Source organism: Triticum urartu, chromosome 1 (assembly GCF_003073215.2).
Source record: "Triticum urartu cultivar G1812 chromosome 1, Tu2.1, whole genome shotgun sequence".
Taxonomy (NCBI): Eukaryota; Viridiplantae; Streptophyta; class Magnoliopsida; order Poales; family Poaceae; genus Triticum; species Triticum urartu.
Window position 1 is genome coordinate 371,088,528 of NC_053022.1, and position 19,075 is coordinate 371,107,602.

A 19,075-nucleotide genomic window follows, 5' to 3' on the forward strand; every position below is an offset into this window, starting at 1 on the left:
AGGTGCGACAAGATAAGCTGGCAGCAATCAAGGTCGCCAACACCCAGAAGCATGACTTCCGATCTTTTATGGAGACTTTCATCGCTGCAGGCACTCGGATCGCCGACGGTGTCGACATGGACGAGTTCGTCGAGCCTGCCAGTCCTCCTCCTGCCGAGTGGTTTTTGTAACCGTCAAACTCTTTCAGGCTGAATGCCCGAGCACTTCGATCTGTGGTCCGGAACCTTTAGGATTTATCTGAACTTGGTTTATCGTTGAATATCTTCATGAATCCTCCGTCGAGTGGAACTCGTTCTTCACTTGAGACAACTTTTGTATTTGTGGCGCAGCTCCGAAGGAGAAGGTAGCAGTCGACCTGCACCTCATCGTCCTTGCGGGTCGGCGATGGAGCGCACGTTGTATTTGTGGCGAAGCTCCCAAGGAGAAGGTGGCAGTCGACCTGCACCTCGTCATCCTTGCGGAGTGGGATGGAGCGCACGTTGTATTTGTGGTGAAGCTCTCAAGGAGAAGGTGGCAGTCAACCTGCACCTCGTCGTCCTTGTGGATTGAGGTGGAGCGCACGTTGTATTCATGGCGAAGCTCCCAAGGAGAAGGTGGCAGTCGACCTGCACCTCGTCGTCCTTGTGGATTGAGATGTGTTTCGTACTTAGGCGAGTACTGGACTGCAGCTAAGCCCCCGAGTGGGAGGCTGGCTCACCACTTGGTAGGATTTTCAAATACTTAGGCGAGCACTGGACTGCAGCTAAGCCCCCGAGTGGGAGGGTCGCTCACCACTCGGTAGGATTTTCAAATACTTCGGCGAGTACTGGACTGCAGCTAAGCCCCCGAGTGGGAGGGTCTCTCACCACTCGGTAGGATTTTTAAATACTTAGGCGAGTACTGGACTGCAGCTAAGCCCCCGAGTGGGAGGGTCGCTCACCACTCGGTAGGATTTTTCAAATACTTAGGCGAGTACTGGACTGCAGCTAAGCCCCCGAGTGGGAGGGTCGCTCACCACTCGGTAGGATTTTCAAATACTTAGGCGAGTTATGGACTGCAACTAAGCCCCCGAGTGGGAGGGTCGCTCACCACTCGGTAGGATTTTCAAATACTTAGGCGAGTACTGGACTGCAGCTAAGCCCCTGAGTGGGAGGGTCGCTCACCACTCGGTCGGATTTTCAAATACTTAGGCGAGTACTGGACTGCAGCTAAGCCCCCGAGTGGGAGGGTCACTCACCACTCGGTAGGATTTTTCAAATACTTAGGCGAGTACTGGACTGCAGCTAAGCCCCCGAGTGGGAGGGTCGCTCACCACTCGGTAGGATTTTCAAATACTTAGGCGAGTACTGGACTGCAGCTAAGCCCCCGAGTGGGAGGGTCGCTCACCACTCGGTAGGATTTTCAAATACTTAGGCAAGTACTGGACTGCAGCTAAGCCCCCGAGTGGGAGGGTCGCTCACCACTCGGTAGGATTTTTCAAATACTTAGGCGAGTACTGGACTCCAGCTAAGCCCCCGAGTGGGAGGCTGGCTCACCACTCGGTAGGATTTTCAAATACTTAGGCGAGTACTAGACTGCAGCTAAGCCCCCGAGTGGGAGGGTCGCTCTCCACTCGGTAGGATTTTTCTTTTACAAACTTAGGCGAAACGGATTCGCAGCTAAGCCACCCGCTGGGGGATTTCTTCCGCAAACAAAAATAATAACAATCACTGGGAAAATTATAACGCTCTTGTCTTTGATAAATAAACTACAGGAGTTTTTCCTATTATATCTCATCCGAGTGAGAATTCAAGTATAAAAGGGGCGGAGAAGCTCCGCATTCCAGGCTCGTGGCTCATCAATCTGGCGATCGACATTATAAAGGCGGTACGCTCCATTGTGGAGGACTCTGGTGACTATGAAGGGGCCTTCACAAGTAGGAGCGAGTTTGTGTGGTTTCTGTTGATCCACTCGAAGGACCAAGTCTCCTTCTTGGAAGGCTCGACTCTTCACATTTCTGGCATGGAATCGACGCAAGTCTTGCTGATAGATGGTCGATCGGATCATGGCCATTTCTCTTTCTTCTTCCAGGAGGTCGACTGCGTCCTGCCGGGCTTGTTCTACTTCATCTTCAGAGTAGAGCTCAACTCGGGGTGCGTTGTGAAGCAGGTCACTAGGCAAAACTGCTTTGGCTCCGTAGACCAGAAAGAATGGGGTTCTTCCGGTCGATCGGTTCGAGGTTGTCCTCAATCCCCAAAGAACTGATGGTAGCTCGTCGACCCATGCACCTGCTGTGTGCTTGAGATCGCGCATCAATCAAGGTTTCAGTCATTTGAGAATTAAGCCATTTGCTCTTTCCGCTTGTCCATTCGACTGGGGGTGAGCGACCGAAGCGTAGTCGACTCGTGTGCCCTGAGAGGCGCAAAAGGCTCTGAATTTGTCGGAGCCGAAGTTTGACCCATTGTCAGTGATGATGTTGTGCGGAACTCCATATCTGAATATCAACTCTCTGATGAAACTGATAGTAGTGCATGCATCAAGATTCTTGATAGGTTTAGCTTCAATCCATTTGGTGAACTTGTCGACTGCTACTAGCAGATGAGTGAAGCCGCTCCTGCCCATTCTCAGTGGTCCAACCATGTCCAGTCCCCAAACGGCGAAGGGCCAGACGAGTGGAATGGTTTTCAGGGCTGACGCGAGCTTGTGCGACATATTGGAGTAAAACTGACATCCTTCACACTTGTCGACTATCTCTTTCGCCATTTCATTCGCTCTCGGCCAGTAGAATCCCGCTCGGTATGCTTTAGCCACAATGGTCCGAGAGGACGCATGATGACCACAGGTCCCCGAGTGGATATCATCAAGGATCATCTGACCTTCTTCTAGTGTTATACACTTCTGACTGACTCCAGTCGCGCTTTCTCTATACAACTGTCCCTTTATGACTATAAAGGCCTTGGATCGACGGACGATCTGTCGAGCCTCTTCTTCGTCCTCTGGGAGTTCTTTCCTTAGGATGTACGCGATGTACGGTATTGTCCAGTCGGCAGTGATGACCAAGACTTCAATGATCAGGTCGACCACAGCTGGAACTTAAACTTCAGTCGGATCCGTGGCACTTTTTGGCTGCGGGGCCTCTTCAGTGAAGGGATCCTCCTGAACTGATGGTGTGTGGATGTGTTCCAAAAAGACATTGCTGGGAATGGCTTCTCTTTTGGAACCTATTTTTGCCAAATCATCAGCTGCTTGATTTTTCAGTCGGGGTATGTGATGAAGTTCTAACCCCTCGAATTTCTTCTCCAGCTTTCTCACTTCATTGCAATAACTAGTCATGGCTGGACTTCTGACGTCCCACTCCTTCATCACCTGATTAACCACCAAATCTGAGTCGCCATATACCATGAGGCGACGGACGCCGAGTGAAATGGCCATGCGCAGCCCATATAAAAGTGCTTCATATTCTGCCTCGTTATTGGAGGAATCAAAGTGGATTTGAAGAACATATCTGAGCAACAAAGGCTCTTTGCTGATTGGGGCAGCAAGCACCAGCTGGGTGGAGAGCAGAGCTTTGAGCTCTGCAAACGCTGCATCAGCTTCAGGAGTCCACTCGAACTTGTCGGACTTCTTCATCAATCGGTAAAGAGGCAATGCCTTTTCACCGAGATGAGAGATGAATCGACTTAAAGCGGCCAAGCAACCAGTAAGCTTTTGGACGTCGTGCACTCGCACAGGACTTTTCATTCGGAGTATAGTACTGACTTTTTTTGGATTGGCGTCGATTCCCCGTTCGGAAATGAGAAAACCGAGTAGCTTTCCGCCGGGAACTCCGAATGTGCACTTTGATGGATTAAGCTTGATATCATACCTCCTGAGGTTGGCAAAGGTTTCAGCAAGGTCAGTCAGCAGGTCGGAACCCTTCCGTGACTTGACCACAATATCATCCATGTATGCTTCCACATTTCGACTGATTTGAGTGAGCAAACACTTCTAAATCATCCTCATGAATGTGGCTCCGGCATTCTTGAGGCCGAACAGCATGGTAACATAACAGAAGCACCCGAATGGAGTGATGAAAGCTGTTTTGATCTCGTCGGGTCCATACAGACGGATCTGATGGTACCCGGAATAGGCGTCTAAAAAAGACAGTCTCTCACATCCCACAGTCGAGTCGACTATCTGGTCGATGCGGGGGAGAGGAGAATGATCTTTCGGGCAGGCCCGATTGATATGTTTAAAGTCAATGCACATGCGAAGTGACTTGTCCTTCTTCGGGACCATGACAACGTTGGCGAGCCACTCGGAGTGGTAGATCTCTCAGATGAACTCTGCTGCTAAGAGCCGAGCCACCTCCTCACCAATAGCCTTTCTCTTCTGGACGACGGACCGTCGGAGATGTTCTTTGATGGGTTTTACTTTTGAGTCAACTCGTAGGCGGTGCTCAGCCAGCCCCCTGGGAACACCCGGCATGTCAGAAGGCTTCCATGCGAAAATGTCCCAGTTCTCACGGAGGAACTGGATGAGCGTTTCTTCCTATTTGGAGTCGAGTGTTGTTGAGATATGAGTCGGAGCAGCACTAGGATCGGTCGGGTGAATGTGAGCCGGCTTTGTTTCGCCAGATGACTGAAAAGCTGATTCTGTAGCGGGCTTCTTGGCTTGCAACAAATCACTCGGGTCTGCAGTCTTCTGGTATTCCTGCAGCTCCACCACTGCCATCTGAGCATCAGCGATCTTTGAACCTTTCTGAAAACACTCTTATGCTTTCTTCTGATTGCCCGTAACAGTGATCACACCTTTGGGACCAGGCATCTTCAATTTGAGATAAACATAACATGGTCGAGCCATGAAGCGTGCATAAGCCGGCCTGCCCAAAATAGCGTGATAAGCACTCTGGAAATCTACAACTTCGAACGTCACCTTTTCTTTGCGGTAATTCTCAGAATCATCGAAAACCACATCAAGAGCAATCTGGTCGAGTGACTCAGCCTTCTTTCCAGGAATGACTCCATGGAAACTCATGTTGCTGGTACTGAGTCTGGACATCGGAATGCCCATCCCTTTCAACGTCTCAGCATACAGTATGTTCAAACCACTACCACCATCCATCAAGACTTTGGTCAGTCGAGTGCCTTCAACAACTGGGTCGACCACCAAAGCTTGCCTCCCAGGGGTGGCAATGTGCGTTGGGTGATCGGACTGGTCGAATGTGATGGCAGTCTGAGACCACTTCAGATAACTGGGTGTTGCCGGAGCAACCATATTCACCTCACGGTTGATAACTTTCGGTTGACTTTTGCTTTCAACATCAGCAAAAATCATCAGGGTGGAATTGACCTGGGGGTATCCATCATCACTGTCTTCCTTGTCCTCAACTTTGTCTGACTCCTTTTCCTTATCTTTGGGCTGCTTGCCCTAGAACTGCTCGATCAAGAGCCGACACTATCTAGTGGTATGTTTCGGGTAAATGAACTTACCCTCTTCATCTTTCTTGGTGTGGATGTGACATGGAAAATCCAACACATCATTTCCTTCTTGGTCTTTAACTTTCTTGGGATTCCAAGGTCCTTTGGGTTTCCCCTTAAACTTTCCTTGAGTTACAGCCAAGGCTTCCCCAGGAGCAGCTGGCTCGGCTTTCCGCTTCTATTTCCGATTGGAATTTCCTCCTCCGGTTTCTTGAGCAACTGACTTGAGCTTGCCACTCCTGAGTCGATCCTCATCTTCACCATTAGCGTACTTGGTGGCAATCTCCATCATCCGATTCAGAGACATGTCTCCGGTTCGACCGAATTTCAGATTCAGTTCTCTGTACTTGACGCATTCTTTGAAGGCACAGACTGCTTGGTGGTCAGGCACATTCTCTACCGTGTGATGTAACGTGATCCATCTCTGGATGTAATCCCTCAAAGTTTCATTCGGCTTCTGCACGCAAGACCACAGTTCCGTCAGCCCTGCCGGTCGCTTGCATGTTCCTTCAAATGTGGTGACAAACACTCGGGCAAGATCTTCCCAAGTGTAAATGCTGCTGGGTGCTAACTGATTCAGCCACGCTCTGGCCGAGCCCTCCAACATGAGAGGCAGGTGCTTCATGGCCACTTCATCATTGCCACCGCCAATCTGGACGGCCACTCAGTAGTCTTCAAACCAAGTATCGGGCTTGGACTCACCAGTGAACTTACTGACTCTAGTCGCCAACCTGGAGTTGGGAGGAATCACAGCGGCCCTGATGGCTCTACTAAAGCACTCTGGCCCCGAAACATGTACTCTGCTGCTGGTAGGTGCATCTCTATCGTGACCTTCTCGGTGAGCTCTGTTCCTGTCGACCAAACCTTGAACGAGAATGGATCTCGCATCAAAGCCTGGTTCCCTAGGGTCGACTGGAATCCTTCGCCCAACACTATGAGGGCGCCTGTCATCCTGTTGTCGAGACACATACGACCCGCTCCTTGGGGGAGGGGTGGGCACTCGACGTCGATCGTCACGATCGAATCGGTGATCATACTGCTCACGGTTCCCGTACTGATTACGCCGGTCCCCACGTCCCTCACGCCTTGGGGGCGATATTGGGCTATGAGCCGACTGGACTGTGTCTGTAGCAATGGATCTGCTATGAATCTTATTCCGCGACTGAGAAACAGCGGAGTTCTGGTCTCCTGCTGCCCGAAGTAACGCTCTGATCTGCAACAAGCCTCTGCCGGCCTCCGACTGGGAAGGCTGAATCGACTCTGCTATACGGGCTGCAGCTGCTAAATTCTAAATCGGAGTTCGATATACCTGCGGGGGCGGAAAGAGCTGACGTCAACTGGATTCTGGAACCCGTTGTCGCGCACGCTCGTCGAGTGCTCACTGGAGGTTCTCCAGTCAAGTGCGCTCGGCCAAGTTTGCCAGGCGCGCGTCCTCCAAGGCACGAGCCTCGGGGGTTTCTCCAACGATAGGAGTGTGCAGTGCATCCATGTTCCGGCGACGAAGTTCTTCTCTCTGCAGCGACGTGAGAGGTTCGGGGCGATATTCCTCATGGGGACGCGACGGGTCGCCTCCACCCGCGCCTCCGTCGGTGCGGGGAAAACCGGGAGGACTGGGCGGTCCATCGACCATCAGAACCTCCGCCGTCGGATCACTGCTGTCGCACTCGGATGCGGTCTCTGCGGAGCCAGTCGAACAGGCCGTAGAGGGATTCGTCGGGCTCGATCGTCGCGACTTGAGGGGTGGCCTACTGGCGTGCCACCGCGTGTCTCACCCACTGCTGAAGTCTCGACCGACCGGAGCGCTTGCGCCGGCGGGAAACAGGGAGGGAGGACAACACAGGAACCGACCGATAATGGGTCGACGGTTGCCGCAAGAGGACGCCGCGGACGCACGCGCGAAAGTGCGTTGCCCTGCGGACAGGGAGTGCGTCCACGTCGAGCGGAGTCTCCTGAAGCCAAGCGGAGTCGTCGGCGATGAACGTGAGCGCGCCGAGACGGATCTCGTGGCCCTCCACCAAAACTCCGCCAGAAACCATGATGATTTGGATCGGAAAAGATCGCAACTCCTCCAACAAATCGCTAAAACACCTGCCCCATGATGGGCGCCAACTGTCGTGGTTCTAATTCTGACAGTAATGTAGGGGGGTTGGTATGGAGAGGCAAGATCTTAGCTATGGAGTAGTTGTAAGCACACGAGGTTTACGAGTTCAGGCCCTTCTCGGAGGAAGTAATAGCCCTACGTCTCGGAGCCCGGAGGCGGTCGGCTGGATTATGTGTGTATGAATTACAGGGGTGCGAACCCTTTACACTGAGGAGAGGGGTGGCTTATATAGAGTTCGCCGGACCCCTCCGGCCCTCAGTTGTGCATGGTTTAAATACATTAAGGTCGGGCGTTACTGGTAACGCCCTTAATAAAGTGCTATGATGACCATAAAAGCTACTTAATAACCGACCGTTAGCGTGCGGAGTGCCTTTGGGTCTCCTAGTCGTCGAGTGGTTGGATCTTGGTCGAGTGATTGCTTCTTGGTCGAGTGTCTTCGAGTCTGTCGAGTGGAACACCTCCAAGTCGATTGAAAGGTGATTTCTTCTAGAGATGTCCTTGGGTAGGGCAGTTGGGACAGGTTCATGACCCTACCCTAGGTACATAGCTTCATCATTGATCCCTCCTGAAGATGGGACGGCGAAAGATGGCGATGGTGGATTATAGAGTGTGCGCATGCGGTGCGTGCTAAGGGTCTACTAGACAGGTTGGTGCTTTGGGCTCACTGTGAGACGGCTCGGTGAGTCCACCAGATTAGATGGTGTGTGTTGATGTGAGGGTAGGGCACATCATCAAGCTTGTAAGTGTATCGACATAGGATGTCAGGAAGGTGGATTTGAGTTTATCCATGTATGTGTCTTGTCAAGCTCTGTTAAATAATATAATAAAGATGGATGTGCATGCTTGGATGAAGAGGCCGGAAATTTCAACCTCCTTTTCAAAGAAAAAGTAAAGGCTAAGCGCCATATCTGTTAGAAGGGAGAGAGAGGTTTGGTGGAATAGTTTGTTATATTGCTTGAGCCTCGTGGGCATATATATAGGAGTACATGATCTACTTGGAGTACAAGGCAAGCCAGAATATTTCCTAGTCTAACCTATGTTTCCTAATACAATCACGTTACTCAACATCCCCCCGCAGTCACAACGGTAGCAACGCATACGGTGAGACTGGAGAAGAATCCAAAGGCAAGCCGAGGACACCACCCCACAGTCGTAATGGTCGACACATCATGGAGTCGTGGCTGGAGTGGAAACCAACGAGGTTTCTCAAGCAGGCGGTAGCCCTTTGTGCCATTTGTCGATGTAGCCGAGAGCGTGGGTGGTGGATTCGTGGTCGAGGTAGCCGTGCGAAGAATGTCGTGGTCGGTGTCGAGTCGGGGTGGCCGGTGTCGGGGAAGTCGCCGTGGAGCCGCGGGCGCAAGGGGCGCCGAGTTAGCATGGGCGCAGTGGTGTCGAAGTAGTGGTGCGCCGGTAAGGAGATGTTGTTGACGACGCGTCGCGACAGGTTTGCCAAACCCAGGGACACATCGTAGACGAAGGCACGCACCGATGTTGCCAGCACCGGGCATGCATAGACGGACGAAGACGAAGTTGACGAAGCACCACCAGGCATGCCAGGCCCGGGGACACGTCGTCGACGAAGGCACGCATCAGTGTTGCCAGCACCGGGCATGCGTAGACTGGGACCTGCACGAGCTGTACGCCATGTCGAAGAAGTTGGAGAGGCTAGCAGAGAAGGACTCGACGACGGTTGCGGCGCCAATCGGCGTGAGGCCAATGTCGCCCGCGGTTGTCAGAGTAGATGAAGCGGTCAGGGTAGATGACGGCGATGCTGGCGATGGGCTGGTGCTAGACGAAGACGAAAGGGGTGGACAAGCGGCTGCGTCAGCTATGGGGGTAGCGGCGACGGCGGCCGAAGAAGAGCGGCGACGGCCTGACGGCGGCGGCGGCGGCGGCTAGGTTAGAAGCGCGGCGGCGATGCTCGACATAGGCGAAGAACCCTGACAGCATGACGAAAAACCGACACGGACAGTGGCGTTCCCGCGCCAAGAAAGATGGTGCGGCACATACCACGGGAGGTCGACACGCGGTGACGGCGGAGTGGACCGCAAGCCGCGGCGCTACGGCCCGAAGCGACGATGCAGCGGCGGCGAGCAGGTCAGGGCGACAGCGGAAGACCTCGGGGCGGTCGCAGGGACCACAGGCCACAACGCTACAGCCCGAAGGGGCGGTGCAGCGGTGAAGCGCAGGTCGGTGCAACCGCGGGGACATCCTCGGGACGGCGGTGTGGACCGCGTGCCACACTCGCTACGGCCCGACGGGGCGGCGCAGCGACGGCGCGAGGGTCGGTGCAGCCACAAGACGGCCTAGAGCGGACGCCCTCGGGGCGGCGGGGGAACGCGGGCCGCAGCACTACGGCCCGAAGGGGGACGCAGCGGTGACGCGGGTCGGTGCAGCCGGGAGAAGAACCACGGGGAAGCGGCACTGCGGCCCGACGGGGCAACGCAGCGACAGCCCATTGCTCGATCCGTAGAGGAGAGCGCTGAACTCGGCATAGTCTTCACGGGGCCTGCAAAGGCGTGCGCCACCGACGGGCCAGGTCGGTCGCACGGCGTAGATGAGGCGGATCGCGGCGGCGGGCGGGTGATCAATCCGATCGCGCGCGAGGTCGGGAACGCCGCTTGGTGAAGGCGGGATGACGGCGGAGTCCGAGATGAAGCCGGCGACGACGCGCGACAGGGTGGCTATGATTGGCCGCCGCATGACGCGAGGCCGCCGGGTCAGGGTGATGCAGGAGTCCTAGTCGAAGCAAGGCAGTGACGGACGGCGTAGATCGACGGGCGGGCCGGCGGGCGAACGACGGCGGTGAAGGGCCGCCGCATGACGCGAGCCCGCCGGGTCGGGGCGACCGGCGGGCAGACGCGCAGAACGACGTGCGAGGCCGCCGGGTCGGGGTGACCGGCGGGCAGACGCGCAGACGGCGTGCAAGGCCGTCGGGTCGGTGAAGAAGCCGGCCGATCGCGCCGGTAATGGAGTAGAGGCGCACGGGATCGACGGCGACGGTGGGCGACACAAACCGATTAAGATTAGATCGGAAAACCAAAAAGAAAACGCCGATCAAAACGACCGACGAGAGAGAGAAAAACTCGGATTAAAGGATCGGAAAAAAGACTCTCTAGGGCAGCCGGCCAACACGGCCGGCGGACGAACCCTAGGTACGGGCGGCGCGGCCCCTGGCGACGGTCATGGAGGCCGACTACCCCAGGGGCGGCGTGCGGGTGCCGAAGCGGCGGCGGCGGTTAGGGTTTAGATCGATCAGGCTGATACCATGTTAGAAAGGAGAGAAATGTTTGATGGAATAGTTCGTTGTATTGCTTGAACCTCGTGGGTATATATAGGAATACATGATCTATTTGAAATATAAGACAAGCCAGAATATTTTATAATCTAATCTATGTTTGTTAATACAATCACGTTACTCAACAATATCTGCAACTCCATCTTCAAGAGTTACGGTGGAAGGGAAAAGCTCAGGGTTCTCTTGCCAGGGCCTCTAGCCAGACCCTCAAAAAGGGCTAACTCCACAATGATTCTTTTTTTTGAGGAGTAAACTCGCACCGAGCCGACTCCTGTCCGGTTAGCTCCTTGAAAAATTAAGGAGTTAAGCCCCGAATACATTCCGACTCTCACATTTTTGGGGACCACTAACCATTCTTAGCAAAACTTTCTTCCCTCTTAACTCCCTCCAGCGGTGCCTCCACTTCTCGCCCCCGCCATGCAATGTAGCCGCCGCAGCCATCGGAGGCACCAATTTCGACTGTGGGACACTTGATACGGCTTTGGACCTAGCCTACGTGTGCAAGGACAAGAAACCAGCTCATGTAAAAGCAAAGACCAGATGAAAGCCACCATATGAGGATGTCATTAAGATCAATGTTGATGCCTCATACTCCCTCCGGTTCTAAATATAAGTTTTTGTAGATATTTCACTATGGATCACATACGGATGTATGTAGACGCATTTTAGAGTGTAGATTTACTTATTTTACTCCGTATGTAGTCCATAGTACAATCTCTATAAAGACTTATATTTAAGAAGGGGGGAGTGCATTGAAGCTACTCGCTCAGGTTCTACTGTTCTGGTCGTGCGTGACAGATCAGGCTCGTTGCTCCATGCTCAGGCCCAATGGTATGAATTTGTAGCCGCAGCAATGAAAATGGAAGCCCTTTGTTGATACACGAACACGTCACGTGTATCCTCGACGTCGGGGGTGATGCACCGCAGCTCACGTCGAAGGAGACCTGACCGACAGCGCGATACGCAAGACAGTCGACGGGCGCTTTTGCAGACCCGAAAACCCCACACCCCCGGGAGGGACCCCGTCAGGGAGTGCAGCGGCTATGGGCTGCCCTAAGTCGAATCGCTCGCCCCTAGAACCTCGGGATTCGCAGCTCTCAAACACGAAGAACAGCGAAGAACGAGAGAGAAAAACGGTGAAGAGATAAAACGTATATGAAAAAGTAGTATATTAATTTGTTCGATTGTGTGTTGTTCAATCGGCCATCACCCCCAACATATATAAGAGGCGGCTGGACTTCCCGTACAACCAAAGAATTCATCTGGGCTTTCCTTACAAAAAAATTATATCAATTCACGTCCTAGAGTCCTAGTTCTATTCCAACTCGGATTCAGTCTGAATCTGGTCCAACTTCTGTCTTCCTCCTTGCGCGGGCCGCCGAGCTTGCATATGACCTCCGATCAAGACGGCCCAAATATGAAACTTGTGCGCCTCGACGAGACGAACAATTCTTATGTTGAACACTTTTCCAAATAAGATCATCTTGAATATTCTACGAAGTCATTTTAATATCCAATCGGACTCGGTCATGTAACGGATTTGATTGTCCGAGTCTCGTAGTGAACTTACAGGCCGTATACTATCTCATATGATGATGACTCCAGACCAAAGTTCACTGTTTTGACGATGCGCACAACTTCCGTGTTAATCACTTTTCCATCCGAGGTCATCTGGATTACCTTTTGAGCACATCTTCAGTTTCACTCGGATCCGAGCTCATCCACTCGGATATTAGAGTTTTTCGTCTGATTGGACCTTTTCACTCGGATGTTAGAGTCTTTCATTCGGAAGACAATCTTTCACTCGGATGACTATAATTTCACTCGGAAGACAATCTTTCACTCGGATGACTATATTTCGCTCGGAAGGCAATATCTTACTCGAACGTCAAGTTTTCATTCCGACGGTAATCTTTTCACTCAGCATAACTTCACTCGGATGATAATTTCACTCAGATTACTATATTTTCACTCGGAAGCTAATCATTTACTCGATCGGTAAGTTTTCACTCGACCTTTTACTCGATCGGTAGGTTTTCACTCGGATGGTAAACTTTTCACTCGGATTTCCCGACTGAAAACACATCCTGATCTTGATTTGCCTCTCCAGGTTGCATACGATCTCGGATTGAGACAAATTTTATATGAAAAACAACCGGATCGACGAGAGAAAACTTTTTCGTGTTGAAGGTTTTTCAATTCAAGGCCGTCTTGATGACCGAGTTACCCGCGCAACCTATCAGACAAGTGTTTGGCACCTCGCGCTATATTTCCGTTGAGGTTTGGTCTGCAGTGTATTGCCTCTAACTTTTGCATATGAACTCGGATTGAGATGATTTATATATAAAAATCGATTGCCTCGACGGGACGAAGACAATTCCTTAAAAGTGATCCTTCATCCGAGGTCATCTTGAAGACATGATTGGCAAAAAAACCACTCAGAACATTGAATTATGCCACTCGGAGTATAGTTTCGGTTCGTAAGTTAAGGTCGAATGAATATAACCGAAACATCAAAGTTGTTCCACTCAGCGACGTGAATCTTTTCATGCCGAAAACCCGTTCACTCGAGACCATCTTCATTGCAATCTGTATCTTGCCAAAATCAGGTGTCAACACATGCCCCCCTGTTTTTCGGCAAAGCTTGCACGCCGAAAAATAATATGCATAGTGTTTGTTCTAAGGACGATATCAACACTCCATTGGCCATTTATTTTCTCAGGGCGATAATTATGTATCTGCCATGTTTGTGCTAAGGGCGATAATCATATATCGGCCATTGCCTACTTAGGCTTCCTGCCACACACTCGGGTGGTACTTCTTCAAATATTTGCCATTGAGAGCTCGATGTAACAATGCCCCTTGTATTGATTCCATCAAATATGAATTTCTGGGAACAACTCTTGTAATTCTAAAAGGACCTTCCCAACTTGGAGACCACTTCCCGAATTTTCTATCTCTTGAACCAATTGGCAGAATCAGTTTCCAGACGAGATCACCAACTTGAAAATTCATCAACTTAACTTTCTTATTGTAAGCTCTTGCAACCCTCAACTTGTCTCTCTCTATGGACTTCAAAGCAACCAAACATTTATCGGCAACCTCATCAATATTGTCCATCATCAAGTTATAAAAGTCTACTGCCGATAAATCATTTTGTTTGGCTATTCTCAAAGCATTCAAATTTACTTCCACCGGTAAAACGGCCTCTTGACCATATACTAGCTCATATGGGGTCACCTTCGTAGCACCATGCCTTGAAATTCTTGTTGGGGAACGTAGTAATTTCAAAAAAAATCCTACGCACACGCAAGATCATGGTGATGCATAGCAACAAGAGGGGAGAGTGTTGTCTACGTACCCTCATAGACCGGAAGCGGAAGCGTTAGCACAACGCGGTTGATGTAGTCATACGTCTTCACGGCCCGACCGATCAAGCACCGAAACTACGGCACCTCCGAGTTCTAGCACACATTCAGCTCGATGACGATCCCCGGACTCCGATCCAGCAGAATGTCGGGGAAGAGTTCCGTCAGCACGACGGCGTGATGACGATCTTGATGTTCTACCATCGCAGGGCTTCGCCTAAGCACCGCTACAATATTATCGAGGATTATGGTGGAGGAGGGCACCGCACACGGCTAATAGATCTCAAGGATCAATTGTTGTGTCTTTGGGGTGCCCCTCTGCACCCGTATATAAAGGAGAAAGGGAGAAGGAGGCCGGCCCTAGGAGGGGGCGCGCCAAGTGTGGAGTCCTACTAGGACTCCCTGGTCCTAGTAGGATTCCACCTCCCATATGGAATAGGAAAAGAGGAAGGGAAAAGGAGAAGGAAGGAAGGGGGCGCCCCCCCTTCCCTAGTCCAATTCGGACCAGACCAAGGGGAGGGGTGCGGCCACCCTTGAGGTCATTTTCCTTCTTTCCCGTATGGCCCAATAAGGCCCAATACGTATTCCCGTAACTCTCCGGTACTCCGAAAAATACCCGAATCACTCGGAACCTTTCCGATGTCCGAATATAGTCGTCCAATATATCAATCTTTATGTCTCGACCATTTCGAGACTCCTAGTCATGTCTCCGATCTCATCCGGGACTCCGAACTCCTTCGGTACATCAAAACTCATAAACTCATAATATAACTATCGTCGAAACCTTAAGCGTGCGGACCCTACGGGTTCGAGAACAATGTAGACATGACCGAGACACGTCTCCGGTCAATAACCAATAGCGGAACCTGGATGCTCATATTGGCTCCCACATATTCTACGAAGATCTTTATCAGTCAGACCGCATAACAACAGACGTTGTTCCCTTTGTCATCGGTATGTTACTTGCCTGAGATTCGATCGTCGGTATCTCAATACCTAGTTCAATCTCGTTACCGGCAAGTCTCTTTACTTGTTCCGTAATACATCATCCTGCAACTAACTCATTAGTTGCAATGCTTGCAAGGCTTAAGTGATGTGCATTACCGAGAGGGCCCAGAGATACCTCTCCGACAATCGGAGTGACAAATCCTAATCTCGAAATACGCCAACCCAACAACTACCTTCGGAGACACCTGTAGAGCACCTTTATAATCACCCAGTTACGTTGTGACGTTTGATGACACACAAAGTGTTCCTCCGGTAAATGGGAGTTGCATAATCTCATAGTCATAGGAACATGTATAAGTCATGAAGAAAGCAATAGCAACAAACTAAACGATCAAGTGCTATGCTAACGGAATGGGTCAAGTCAATCACATCATTCTCCTAATGATGTGATCCCGTTAATCAAATGACAACTCATGTCTATGGTTAGGAAACATAACCATCTTTGATCAACGAGCTAGTCAAGTAGAGGCATACTAGTGACACTATGTTTGTCTATGTATTCACACATGTATTACGTTTCCGGTTAATACAATTCTAGCATGAATAATAAACATTTATCATGATATAAGGAAATAAATAATAACTTTATTATTGCCTCTAGGGCATATTTCCTTCAGTCTCCCACTTGCACTAGAGTCAATAATCTAGTTCACATCGCCATGTGATTAACACCCATAGTTCACATCGACATGTGACCAACACCCAAAGGGTTTACTAGAGTCAATAATCTAGTTCACATCGCTATGTGATTAACACCCAAAGAGTACTGAGGTGTGATCATGTTTTGCTTGTGAGAGAAGTTTAGTCAACGGGTCTGTCACATTCAGATCCGTAAGTATTTTGCAAATTTCTATGTTAACAACGCTCTGCATGGAGCTACTCTAGCTAATTGCTCCCATTTTCAATATGTATCCAGATTGAGACTTAGAGTCATCTGGATCAGTGTCAAAACTTGCATCGACGTAACCCTTTACGACAAACCTTTTGTCACCTCCATAATCGAGAAACATATCCTTACTGCACTAAGGATAATTTTGACCAATGTCCAGTGATATACTCCTAGATCACTATTGTACTCCTTTGCCAAACTCAGGGCAGGGTATACAATAGGTCTGGTACACAGCATGGCATACTTTATAGAACATATGGCTGAAGCATAGGGAATGACTTTCATTCTCTCTCTATCTTCTGCCGTGGTCAGGTTTTGAGTCTTACTCAACTTCACACCTTGTAACACAGGCAAGAACTCCTTTTTGACTGTTCCATTTTGAACTACTTCAAAATCTTGTCAAGGTATGTACTCATTGAAAAAACTTATCAAGCGTATTGATCTATCTCTATAGATCTTGATGATCAATATGTAAGCAGCTTCACCGAGGTATTTCTTTGAAAAACTCCTTTCAAACATTCCTTTATGCTTTACAGAATAATTCTACATTACCTCCGATCAACAATATGTCTTTCACATATACTTATCAGAAATGTTGTAGTGCTCCCACTCACTTTCTTGTAAATACAGACTTCACCGCAAGTCTATATAAAACTATATGCTTTGATCAACTTATTAAAGCATATATTCCAACTCTGAGATGCTTGCACTAGTCCATAGATGGATCGCTGGAGCTTGCATATTTTGTTAGTACCTTTAGGATTGACAAAACCTTCTGGTTGCATCATATACAACTCTTCTTTAATAAATCCATTAAGGAATGCAGTTTTGTTTATCCATTTGCCAGATTTCATAAAATGCGGCAATTGCTAACATGATTCAGACAGACTTAAGCATAGATACGAGTGAGAAACTCTCATCGTAGTCAACACCTTGAACTTGTCGAAAACCTTTTTGCGACAATTCTAGCTTAGTAGTTAGTAACACTACTATCAGCGTCCGTCTTCCTCTTGAAGATCCATTTAATCTCAATGGCTCGCCGATCATTGGGCAAGTCAATGAAGTCCATACTTTGTTCTCATACATGGATCTCATCTCAGATTTCATGGCCTCAAGCCATTTCACGGAATCTGGGCTCATCATCGCTTCCTCATAGTTCATAGGCTCGTCATGGTCAAGTAACATGACCTCCAGAACAGGATTATTGTACCACTCTGGTGCGGATCTCACTCTGGTTTACCTACGAGGTTCGGTAGTAATTTGATCTGAAGTTACATGATCATCAACATCATTAGCTTCCTCACTAATCTGTGTAGTAGTCACAGGAACAGATTTCTGTGATGAACTACTTTCCAATAAGGGAGCAGGTACAGTTACCTCATCAAGTTCTACTTTCCTTCCACTCACTTCTTTCGAGAGAAATTCCTTCTCTAGAAAGGATCCATTCAAAGCAACGAATATATTGCCTTCGGATCTGTGATAGAAGGTGTACCCAACATTTTCTTTTGGGTATCCTATGAAGACGCACTTCTCTGATTTGGGTTAGAGTGTAACATCCCAAATTTTCAATTTGGAATGTTATACATTAGAGCATCATGCATATCATATTTTATTTTGCATTTTGGTTGATCCTAGAAATTCTACGCAACTCAATGACCCACGGAGAGAGTTGGGGATTTCGTTATTTTCATATTTGAGTTCTCTCAAATTTTGATAATAGGATCATTTGATTTTATTTATTTTATCATCAATTATTTCTATTACAAAAATATGAGAGAGGGAATAAAATGACTTTCCCAAAATAAAGAAATATTGAGGATTTAATAAAAAAATCAAATAAGATTTTATTTCAGAGTTTTTCAGTGTTTTATTTGAATTTAGGAAAAATGTGTGTTTTTCAAAATTGCATTTAGGGCCCAAATAAATGTTCACCTTGTGTGGCTTGATTTTAGAAGCCCGCGAAAATTTATTTCGGAATTTTTGGAGTCCGTTTAGTATTTCTTTTTATTTTTCTTCCGAGCAGAATAATTAAAAAAAGAACCGACTTCGGGCAATACCCGAGCAGGACACCTCCCGGGGGCAGCCTTTAAATAGCGCCACCCCGAGCCGCCCCAGCCCATCAGCCCCGCCTCGATTCGTGCGCGCCGCCGGAGCCGCCGCCACCGCCGACGATCCCGCCGCCCGAGGTTCGTCGTGCCTCGATTTCCGTGCCGAAAAAAAAGAGAAAAAAAAGATAGAGAAAAAAATCGGCGTTCGTCGTTTTTCTTTTTCTCGGATTAAATCCGCGATTTTTTTGATCGCGATTCCTGATCCGATTTTCGTTTTAGTTTAACTTTTCGCTCGTTTATCGGAATTAGGCGATTCAAGCGCCTAGAGTTTCGTCTCGAAACCCTCTATCCGTTTCACCAACTTAAACAAGATTTTGCTACTGTAAAATTTTCCCTAGATCCAGATTACTAGAACTAAGTTGTTTTCTTTCGCCGTTTGGTTTTCGTTGCTTCGTTCGATTTGATTCTTTTTGCCAACCGGAGTTCTTAAGTTGAACCTTCTAGTTAGATCTCTTATTTGAGTTTTACCTGTGCATTAGATGCGTACTTATTGTATGCTTGTTTGTTTGTCTGCGATAAAATACCCGGAGTGCGCCGCTTGTTACTTCGAATCGTTAGGTTTCGCGGATCATCAGCAAGGCAAGTAACACTTTGATCATACCTTTTCTACTACCCAGTTTTATTGCATTAGATCAATCCTCACACATTGCATGGTTAGGATCTAATTAAATTGTGGGATGGGAAGTAGTTGAGGTAGTACCTATTACCTATTTATTATCAAACCTTTGGGAGTTACTTCTACGTTTGCTTATTATGCCATGCTATGCTAGTAGACGTGGATTGGGTGAGTGATATCCATGACAGATGTGAGATTGTTAATTAATGGTTTATCTAAGGTGGCAACTTAAACACACATCTGGGTGGATTGAGGCACTTGGGTATTCCA